Source organism: Peromyscus eremicus, chromosome 10, assembly GCF_949786415.1.
Source record: "Peromyscus eremicus chromosome 10, PerEre_H2_v1, whole genome shotgun sequence".
Classification (NCBI taxonomy): domain Eukaryota; kingdom Metazoa; phylum Chordata; class Mammalia; order Rodentia; family Cricetidae; genus Peromyscus; species Peromyscus eremicus.
Window position 1 is genome coordinate 93,224,441 of NC_081426.1, and position 12,067 is coordinate 93,236,507.

At 38.8% G+C, this 12,067-nt stretch overlaps 1 pseudogene; it reads right to left on the minus strand.

The window, feature by feature from the left end:
• LOC131920497 (ATP-binding cassette sub-family G member 3-like) overlaps positions 1–12,067 on the minus strand; it is a 71,030-nt pseudogene that overhangs the window by 22,879 nt on the left and 36,084 nt on the right.

Here is a 12,067-nt window from a genome sequence, read left to right on the forward strand (position 1 = left end):
GCCATCTTTGAGAGCAGTGAATCCTAAGCATAGGCCACCAGGGAAAGTTTCTTCCATGTTTGAACAACACAGGAGATAAACAGCCCTTTTCTACACAGCTGCTGTCTGGCTCTCTCCAGCCCTCCATCAAGAGGAGACTCTCATTCTTGTGCAGCTGTACCTCTCCAACTCCAATGTGCTGCTGAACCCAGTACACATAAGCTCTGTGAAACCCTGACATCTTTCTTCGGGAGGTTATAAATTTCCTGTGATTTTTCAGTCACCTACTACTGTATGATCTGTATAATGGAGATCTGGTGACCACACCTCAAATTTGAAAATTTCACTGAGCAGCAGACATCTCTGCTCTTGATTTCCCACCCATTTTTTAGTTAATATTAGTAATCTCATGACATATTTCAAAAATCATGATACCACATGATAAACACAAAATTTCACAATTTGTTTTCATCTAAATATGTAATAAAAAGGGAGAATACTGGTAATTCATGAAATAACATTCTAAGTCCAACTATGAATGTAGTTCACTTGATCACCAGACCCTGATGTCTGCTCTGGAGCAGGAGCTACTCACAGAAAGCGGTCCCTGTCAATCTCAAAGAGCTCCCCAGCGGTCACACTAGTGATAGTCTGGAAGAATGTGAGGAAGAAGAGCAGGTTGGCTCTGCCGGGAGAGATTGGAGGCAAAAACAACAGTAAAGTCAACATTAGGATGGTTTCTTTCCCAATACACTTTGTTCTGTACATTAAATAACATACACAGATCTATTCTTACAAAAAAAGGCAGTACTGGAGATATGGCTCCACAGAAATCCAGATGGATCTCTGCCTCCTGAATGCTAGGATTAAAGGCATATGCTACCATTGCCTGACTTCTATGTTTAATATAGTGCTTGGCTTTTTCTTCTGATTCTCAGATAAGTTTTATTAGGATGCACAATATATTGGGGGGCTCAATATATCACCACATTTCCCCTTTTTGTTTAAAATAAAAAAAATAAAAAGTTATAACTAATATAAGAAAAACTATACACAATAAGTACAAAAACTATATACAATATATACAAGCAATAAATACATCAATAATGTCTAGTCCATTTGCATTTGACAAATTCAAAGAAAATATTCCATTATCTATCCTATTTTTGTGAATCCAAAGAATAGTATTTAATTTACATTCTATACAAATTTGCAATACCAAAACAATCTTCTGATGTCTTTCAAACTTATACAATTTACACCTCTTCAGTGAGTTTCTTTTCTGAATTTCTTAACAAGGAAAACTATAACTATCTAATATTCAACTCCCTCAGAGACTCAAGAAGGAAATAATATTACCTAGTAAGACAGGAAGTGCAAACAAGCAACTTCCAAAAAATGTGAGAAATGACAGTCACCCAAAGTTCCTCTGCAACACTGGGGCATCATCTTTGGCCTGCAGGCCTAGTACATCTGACAGACTCTAAAGAGCCTTCCTACCTGTCTTGGCAAGGATCAGCAGTCCTTTGTTTTGTGTCTTGCTTGTCCATTTTGGACAGCACACTATCAGCAGTTGATGCCAGGGCACTTTCTTGCCCATTGGCTAACTTTTGCTACAATGAAAGTAAACTCCATATGGAGTTTCTTCAATGCTCATCACCTTCTCTGAAGTAGATTGGTGCTACCATGAGCAGACATGTCTCATAGTCATAAAAAAAGGGGGAAAAATCTGTTATTAAAACATCTTAAATGCCATATTCTATAGATCTCTGAAATGTTTGAAGATGACCTGTCTATCTAAAATATATCTCTGCTTGACCTTGAAAACATACCTAATATAACTACAAATTCGATTGTAATGACTAACTACTAACTTTCATTTCTTTATATTCTAATAGTTGGTAATAATAACTTTTAAGGATTAGCAAATTGCATTATATTGTTAAATGAACTGTATAGGTACAATACCTTGAACAAGCTTAGAAATACATGTACAATATATTCTAATAAAATCAATCTCAAATTTGTATCAATATACATACTTTGTATACAATATACAAAACTCCAATCCAATGTAAAATATTTAAAACTAGCAGTTGCTTTCTAAAAGTAGATTCAATAATCTACCTTTTTATCTATATCATATCTATATTCCCTCTTTTTTCTTTTCAGAGTAGATTCAATAATCTACCCTTTTATCCTATTATTTCTATATCTCTTTTTTTCAGAGTAGATTCAATAATCTACCTCTTATCTATATCTTTTTTTTTTCCGAACAAGAATTCTGAATCTAATTTTCTTTGTTTAGCCTTTTTTCCTGACCATTAACAATAACAGCTTGTAACCAACCATTCTAAACAATGACAATTATCCAAAACCCATAGAATGATCAAAAACTACCCACCCCACCTCTTGGGAATGTGGGCCTCTGTGGGATGACTCATTCCTAACAGGCTTGAGGGCCAGCGGGCCCAAACCAGTAAAAAAGATACTTTCTGAGAGCCAACCTGGGTCTGCCTAAGGGCCTTAGCAATAGCAGCTGAGACATGATCTGGAGATGACTTGGACCAATGAAAGGCAGCCATGTCATATCAGCAGATGCATATTCATCAGACCTCCCCTCAGGGTGGGGTGGAGGGTATATAAGGCTTGCCTATTCCTGAATAAACTGAGCTTGTTGTTTTGACATTTTCCCAGAGTCTGTGTGGTTTGACTCTGTGCCTACTTGGCTCCCTCACCCAAAGGGAACAACAGCACAGGCCCCTGCCACATCTGGTGCTGAAACCCAGGACATTTGGTGCTTGAATAGGGTCTGTTTGTCTCCCTTTCTTCCTGCACAGCACTGGTTGAGCAGCCCCCTTGAGTGGTGTATTTCAGTGAGTAGGTCCCTCTACATTGTGCGCTTTCAGTCCCTTCAGCAGGTAAGCACTGGGACCCCCCTTTTCTTCTTGTTGTGAGTCTGTCTGTATAGTAGAGTGGCACATGCTTTTGTTCAGGCTTGCCTGGTGTTTCTATATAAGGGCTGGCCCTTCAGGAAACAACAGCAACCATCTGACTAATTTTAGGGGGTTTTGTTTGTTTGTTTGTTTGTTTGTTTGTTTTTGTGTGTGTGTGTTTGTGTGTGTGTGTGTGTGTGTTTGTGTGTGTGTGTGTGTGTGTGTTTGTGTGTGTGTGTGTGTGTGTGTGTGTGTGTGTTCATGAGTGCATGCATGTGCTTGTGGGTCATGATGCCTGGAGAGATGGCTCAGTAGTTAAGAGTGCCTCCTGCTCCTCCAGAGAACATATGGAAACCTGATCTTTGGATGACAGTTCTGTTCCTGGCCAGGAAAAGGGAAGTGGCCTCAGAAGTAACCCTCCAATTTTTTTTTTTAATGCCCATTTTTTTTTTTTTTTTTTTGGCTATAATCACTGTCCTAAAGTCCTCCTCTACTGAGGGGATCATTAAGGCCCACAATAAGCACTGTCAGAAACAATGTAACACCAACTTATATATCATATGCATTCCATCGATGACTGACATTTCCTCTGCCTCTGCTGACAAGGAGATGGATGAGAATAGGCATAAAGTAAAGGAGAGGGATGGAAAGAGAGAGGAAATGATTGCAGCAGTGCCCAAGCCTATACTGGCAGCCCCTCTTTCTGTTCCCCTCATGCCTCGAGTGGCTACCCCCCTCACCACTGCAGTGTCCACGGAGTAATTTGCCTGGATGTCTGCCTGCCAAGCCAGCTGCTCTGCACACCCCCCATCCTATTCCACCTATGGTTCCGCATATGCCCACCATGGTGTTTCCAGTTAATGTGGGCCCCAATGTGGCCAAACAGCCATGGATACCTACGCCTCTTACAGACCTGTCTTTGGTCCATAATGCTGCTAATGAATGGGGTCCTGACTCAATGTATTTTGAACAAGTCATTCAGCAATGGGCAATGCATTTACAGACTTATTATGACTGGTACCATTTGATGAAGGCCATGTTGGAGCCTATGATCTTCTTTAACTGACAACCTGCCTATGATGACCAAGCCGAGGCTCAGGCTCGTTTTAATATATGCTACAACATCGATGCTTCTCTTGAGATGCTCACAGGCCAAGAACCATATGTTAACCCTGTCATACAAGCCCAAATTGGACAACACACTTATTAACCTGCCTCAGGAGACACCATTGCCCTTGGTGCACTGGAGGGATCCCATCACCCCTCAGTAGTAAACCCCTGTTCCTTTATTAACCCGAGGGCAAGGGTATGCTTGCATTTTCCCCCCAAATACCACCACACTGATATGGATATACTCCAGAGACGTGTGTCCAGCAACAGACCAAGAGACTTTGGACAAAGAAGAAGCTTCAGAGGGGTAATGTATGATTTGCTCCACTACTGTGGCATTAGTAAAAGTTATGTCATTACTGACATGCTACACTAGATATAAAGCAATTGTCTCACCCCCTACAAGTTTGCTAATGCATTACCAGAAAGACTTCAATTGGCACTATAAATATGACTAGAGTCTCATCCATGTCCTTGAGACTGAAATTTTGACTAATCCTTCTCTTGTTCAAATATCTTCTGCAACAGGTTCACCTGAGTTCTATTTGATATTTCTATAACTGCTTGGCCTGTACAATTGTGTGGTATATCTGTAATATGCTTTATATTATAATAATAAAAAAAACTGTTTCATTTTACCAGACACATATGCTGGAGCACTGTTAGTTTTAATTTGTGCAGGTAAACCCATGATGGTCATACGCAAATGCATGATTACAGAATCAGCCCTTTCAAAACTCAGAGCAGTTGCCCACTGAAATCCTGAACAGGTATCAATGGTGTGGTGTACATATTTCAATTTTCCAAATTCTGTAAAGTGAAACACATCCATCTCCCAGATTTCATTCCTCTGAGTGCCCTTTGGGTTACATCCTGCTGGCAGTGGAGTCTGATTGTAAAAGGAACAAGTAGGACATTTCTTTACTATTTCCTTGGCTTGTTGTCAGGTTATGGAAAAATCCTTTTTTAAACCCTTACTATTGACATGATGATTTTTATGAAATTCTGAGGCCCCCAGTACATTTTCTATCAATAGTTTATTGATCTTGTCATTACTTTGTGCTAGAGGTTCTGGCAGACCCATATGGGATCAGATGTGAGCTATATATAAAGGATGCTTCCTATTCCTGATTATATCTTGTAACTAAAAAATAACAAAGCTAATTCTGACTTATTAGGGATAAATTCTGCAGTCTCAATATGTAATACTACTCTTTCAGCATACTGAGAGTCAGTAACTATGTTGAGAGGTTCCAAAAAATCCAATAATACCATCAGAATAGCATACAATTCTGACTTTTGAAGCAAATTATAAGGACTTTGAACCACTTTACTTAAATTTTCTGATTTGTAACCTGCCTTTCCTTGTTTATTTGCATCTGTACAAAATGTAGGGGCTGCAGATATTGGTGTTTCCCATACAATATGAGGCAGGATCCAATCAGCTCTCTTTATAAGTTGAATTCTATCACTCTATCACTTTTGGGATATTTGCTATTAATCTCTCCAAAAAAATTACTGGAAGCTCTTTGCCAAAGTTCACTTTATGCCCATAATTTGTCAATTTCATCATTAGTTAAAGGTACTACAATTCTGTTGGGTCTATTCCTGCTAATTGACGAAGTCTCAATTTTCCTTTTAAAATCAAATCAGAGATCTTTTCCACATAAGTTTTTAATTTTTTACTTTGTTTACTTGGTAGAAATATCCATTCCAATATAATATCTTGAGGATATATATATATATATATATATATATATATATAGAGAGAGAGAGAGAGAGAGAGAGAGAGAGGAGATTCTATTAATTATTTAGGATATAAAATAGGTCTACAAAAAATCAGACCCCAAAAGGTGCAAAATAGGAGAGATCCATTATAGACTCTTAATGACTTCCAAAATAATTCAGAGACATTTCCCATCTATGGACTATTGAGCTGAATAATTTGTTCAAAACTTTAGAGGGTGACAAGGACTTATATAGTCCAAGAGAATTATCAGCTGAAACTGAGAGAGCATTTGGCAGTTCCTGTAAGGTTATCAGGTAGACTAATGTTTGCTGTTTGGTGTAGCTAGAGTTTTTGCCTGGCCCACAGTCAGGACAAATCTCTCTCACCCGGCAGTCCCACAGCTGCTCAAACCCAACCAAGTAAACACACAGAGACTTATATTACTTATAAACTGTATGGCTGTGGCAGTTCTTGCTAACTGTTCTGATATCTTAAGTCAACCCATTTCTATTAATCTATAAGTTGCCATGTGGCTCGTGGCTTACCAGTATCTTAACATCTTCTCATGGCAGCGGCTGGCAGTGTCTCTCTGCCTCAGCCTTCCACTTCCCAGAATTCTCCTCTCTCCTTGTCCTGCCTATACTTCCTGCCTGGCTACTGGCCAATCAGTGTTTGATTTATTAACCAATCAGAGCAACACATTTAACATACAGAACATCCCACAGCCGTCTGGGAACCTTAGGCTTTTTTTCTGTAACCATACAATTCAATGCTGAGATGGGTTCACCTTCAAATTCTTCTGTGTGGGATGTAATTCTGTATGCTGTGAATACGTGTTGCTCTGATTTGGTTGATAAATAAAACACTGATTGGCCAGTAGCCAGGCAGGAAATATAGGTGGGATATGCAAACAAGGAGAACTCTGGGAAGAGGAAGGCTGAGTCAGGAGTCACCAGCCAGACATAGAGGAAGCAAGATGACAAGGCAGAACTGAGAAAAGGTACCAAGCCACATGGCCAAACATAAATAAGAATTATGGGTTAATTTAAGTATAAGAGCTAGTCAATAGTTAGCCTGAACTAATGGTCAAGCAGTTTTAATTAATATAATGTGTGTTTACTTGGGGGACACAAGTGGGAGAGATTTGTCCCAACTGCAAGTCGGCTGGGACACAGAAAAACTTCCAAATACATTTGGCGCTCACTGTTGGGCGTTGAACCACATAGAACTAAGGAAGCTTAAAGATTCTGAATGCACAGAAACAAAGTTACACTAGGCTTCCTAGTCTCACAGTCTCATGCCAGTAGCAGTGAAAACTCCACTCCTGACAGCTGGCTGTGAGATGGAGTTGGCCTCCAGTCACTATAAGCTAAGCAGCATGGCAGGTTCCTGCCACAGTACACAGTGGTGTCTCCAAACCATGCAGTATACTGCATAGTGGATTTAGCTTTTGCTAGTTAAAAAAAAAAAAAAAAAAAAAAAAAAAAAAAAAAAAAGAAAGAAAGAAAAGAAAAAAAAGAAAAGAAACCAAAGAAGAAAATGTTTCTGGGCTACACGCTGCTGGATGGAGGCATGGACCCACTGCCTCCCAGAGTCAGAAGAAAGCATGGCTCCCAGAGCTGGTGGTGAATTACCTCCACCATGTTGAAAAGCTAAGATGGGCAGAGTCCTGCAGTTTAAAGCAATAGATTCACAATAAGACAGATTCAGATGGGATAAACCCTAAACAGTTTACAGTGTGTGTAAAAAATGTATGTAGGCTTGAAAGAGAGAGAAAATATAGACAGTTATATAAAGAAATAGAAAGTTTTAAAAAATAAAGTCTTTAAAGAGAAAGTAAAAGTAATATAAAAATAAGCCATGTAAAGATGGAAATCACACAGAGAGTCTGGATTATATTGTCTTTGGAATTTTGAACTGCAGAAAGACATTTAATTATAAAGGCTGCTCAGTTAAACCAACATGTATATTTTAAAGGAATCTTGACTTCAAAATTTGAATCTAAGGATATGTTGCTTTGGAAAGGAGGCTCTCTTTTTGTTTCCACAGAAAGCAAGAGGCTATGGATTTGTTCTAGGTTAAGATGGATCAGATTTGATAAAGCCAGACCTCCTGAACCTTAGCAGATGGTACCTGTCAACAAAGGTTATAGCTGGTCTTCCCAGGACTTGACCATTATCACAAATTTTCTCAGGATCACTAAGACTACCAGTGCCCACTATCATCAGGAAGTAGCCTAGAACACTATGCCTACATTTCTAAAAACTGACTATGGATATATGTCTTTGTTTAAAGATTGGTTACAAATTGTTATTGATCATAATCAATATCTTTCTAAAGAAAAAGGGAGGATAGGATATGGATATAATAGGATGAAAGGGTAGATTATCAAATCCACTTTTAAAGAGCAACAACCTCTGTAAAATATTTTAAATTGCTATAGATTTCAGCTTATTACAAATTTAAAGTTAATTTTGTTGTACTGTATATATATTATACTATATATATATATATTTCTACTCTTGTTTAAGGTATTATGTTTATATAACTCATTTAAATTGTAATGGATAATTAAAAATATAGATTAATAAATAGTCTTTAATGATAATCACACTTATAGTCATGTTAGTTAAGTTTTCTAGATATACACAGATATATTTCAATTAGGTAGGTAATCTTCAAATATTTCAAAGACCTACAGAATATGGCATTTAAAATGTTTTAAAAACTTTGACTTTCTGGACATTGAGACATGTCTGCTCCTGGCAGCACCAATCTATTTCAGAGAAGATAATGGGCATTGAAGAAACTCATGGAGTTTGATTTCTTTGTGGCAAAAGTTAACCACTGGGCAAAAAAAAATGCCCTTGCATTGACTGATTGACAGTATGTTGTATAAACTGGACATGCAGAACCCATAGAAAAGTGACTACTGAACTTTCCAAGGCAAGATGGTCCTTCAGGTTCCTGCTTCATAGAAGAAACTGCCAGACATTCTACAGCACACAGAGAAAAAAATGACTGAGAGACTAGGCCTATGGGCTGAAGATCGATGTCCTAACATTATAGAAACTTTGGATGACTATCCAGGCAGGCAGCTGTCTCTGTCATTTCCAGAATTTTGGAAGTTGCTTACAATGCATTTCCTGTTTACTTAGGTAATATTATATCCTTCTGAGGTCTTTGATGTAGTTGAAGACTAGATAGTTATAATTTTCCTTGGTTATGATAAAAGATAAATTAGATAGTGAAACTTTAGACTCACAAATATAGGATAGATAGAATATTTTCTTTAATTTTTCCAAATGCAAATAGACTAAATATTGTAACTGTAATTCTTGCTTGATGACTGTTCTATTATATATAATTTTACTAAGTTAAAATTAAAACCTTCCGCCTGGGCTACCAAGTGAGTCCCAGGAAAGGCGCAAAGCTACACAGAGAAACCCTGTCTCGAAAAAAACCAAAAAAAAAAAAAAAAAAATTAAAACCTTCCTTTTTGATTAGAAAGAAAAGGGAAAGTGCTGTGGGATGTCGTTCTGTATACTATGAATATATGTTGCTCTGATTTGGTTGATAAATAAAACACTGATTGGCCAGTAGTCAGGCAGGAAGTATAGGTGGAATAAGCAAACAAGGAGAATTCTGGGAAGAGGAAGGCTGAGTCAGGACAGGAGTCACCAGCCAGACATAGAGGAAGCAAGATGACAAGGCAGAACTGAGAAAAGGTACCAAGCCACATGGCCAAACATAAATAAGAATTATGGGTTAATTTAAGTGTTAGAGCTAGTCAATAGTTAGCCTGAACTAATGGTCAAGCAGTTTTAATTAATATAAGCCTCTGAGAGTTTATTAGGGTCCAAGCGGCCATAGGGCCACAGGAGCCAAGCAGGACCAGGAAAACTTCAGCTACAGGTAGGTGACTCACATGTCAAAAACAAAAATAAATGTAACTCAACAGCAAAGAAAAATTAAGGGCCAGTGAGACGGTTCAGCAGGTAAGATGACTGCCACCAAGCTTGATGATCTTGAGTACAATCCCTGAAACCCATGTGGTGGAGGGATCAGCTCTTACAAATTGTCCTCTGACCTCCACATGCATGCTGTATGTAGGACACATATGCCCACATACATACACACACTAAAAAAATAATTAATTTTAAAATAAAAATAAAGCATTCCTATTACAAATTGGAAATTGCAGACATTCACAAAACATCCAATCAATTGTGATTTATTTTTTCTTAGATAAGTTATTGAAAACAAGAAAGAACATAAGTTTGGGGAAGGATATGGACAGATTTGGGCTCTTGTATTGTGCTGGTGAAGATATAAAATAGTACAGTGCAGTTGGAGACAGGACAGCAGTTCCCAAAACAACCGAATGGTCATATGATTTGGCAACTCTAGCTTTCTACCTTAAAGAGTAAAGTCCAGAGCTCAAGCAGATGTACTTGCACACTCAGCAGCATGGTTCAGAGAAGTCAAAGGTGAGAGCAAACCACATTTCCAGCCACAGATGAATGGGAAACAACACAGCACACACACAATGGACTACTACACTGCCTTACAGAGCCCAAGAAATCCCCACATGTGTTACACTTTGGGGAGCTCTGAGGACATCACACCAATGGAAACAAGCCAGCCAAAACAAAAAAGAACAAAAGCCAAACAATGCCAAAAACAGATACTTGTGAGACTCCAATTCGTGGTTCTTACATTAGTCATATTCAATGACAGAAAGTAGAATGCTTGGTGCCAGGAATCGGGAGTGGGTAGTATGGGAAGTCTTCTTTCAGAGCTATCAGATTCCATTTGGGAAGATGAAAAAATGCCCTACATTTAGAGTGTGGTGATGGTCACATAACATGAAGCTACTCCACACACTAAAACTAGTAAAATGTGAATGTGTGCTGTGTACAGTTTCATACTATCTACACACAAGCACATGTTAAAAAGTGAGTTCTTCCACTCAGCCTTCAATGTACCAACACACTCTATCATGTGATAAAATATTTACTCTGTTCTTGTTAGGAAATTCAATTCTTAATCAATTTATATAAATTTGAACAAAGTGATAGCGTTTCTCAAAATCAAGATGAAAGTTTGCTTACCTGATCTGGACTTCATTACAATCATTTCTTAGGACATGGAAAGTGGTACCCACAATCACAGAGAGTATGGCTATGATAATTGCCTTTCAAAAGAAAACAGGAAAATGAACAAATTTCCATTATGAATAGAAAGTATTCTATACATTGTCCATTACTTAATATATATGGTTTTCTTAATCAGATCTCTCCAATGAGATTAAATACTACATTTTGTCCAGAGTCCCTGGAAGAATATTAACACACATGTTAATAGACTGCTTGTGTGTTAAACTGAAGGTCTCTGCAATCTGAGGCTCTGACAGAACAGACCCTGGAAAAGCTAAGACTTCTCCCAGTGCTCCACTAGGAACAGCCAGTGAAGGGCTCAGTTCAGGTTCTGAAACATGGATGACACAGGGTGGAGAGAATGCAGGCACCTGGGGAGGTTAGGGGACAAACCAAAGTAAGTGACAAAAGTGTTCACCTAAACTGAGACCTCAGCTCTGGTACAGCGAACATGTGCAGTTTCTACTTCAAGTGGTTTAAAGAACTCAGGCTTTCTTTACTCTAGTTAGAAACAAGTTCACCCCAGGCCAGGGGACAGCTCAGTGGCAGAGCCCTGCACAACATACACTAGACCTGGCCCTGATCCCCTCAACTGCAAACCAAATAACAAAACTGAAGATGACTCACAACCCAGTTCCTAGCAGTGGGATCTTGTGTGCTAAGAAGGGGGGAGCTGGTCCTCACTGTGTCACCTCTGGGAAGTCTGTGCATGTGTGGGAACGAGCACTATTGCTGTCACCAGTGTTCAGACAGCGTCCTCTGGGTCACCTGATGCCCCATTGCCCCTCATCGCTGTCATTGCTGCTCTAACAACCTCAGCCAGAGTGGCCTGTGCTCAAGTCTCATCTAAGCTGCCAACTCCTGCAGACCCTCATCCACCTCCATCCACTCAGTCTGTGCAGACAGTCACAAGGACCTGCACTGCTTTGGTTTGGGGCTAAAAGCCATTTTAAAATGGCTTTAGAAGGTGCTTCACTTAACAAAGGAGTAAGGCTACATAATGCTGTAAGTTATTTGAAGGAGTCTAACTATTATTCCTCTGATGATGTTTTAAAAGTAGAATATTATGATCTAAGGAAAGCATCCTCCCATGTAATTTGATAAATTAGAAACCAATATCCCATGGTTTGGAGATAAGGCTTAGCAGTTAAGAA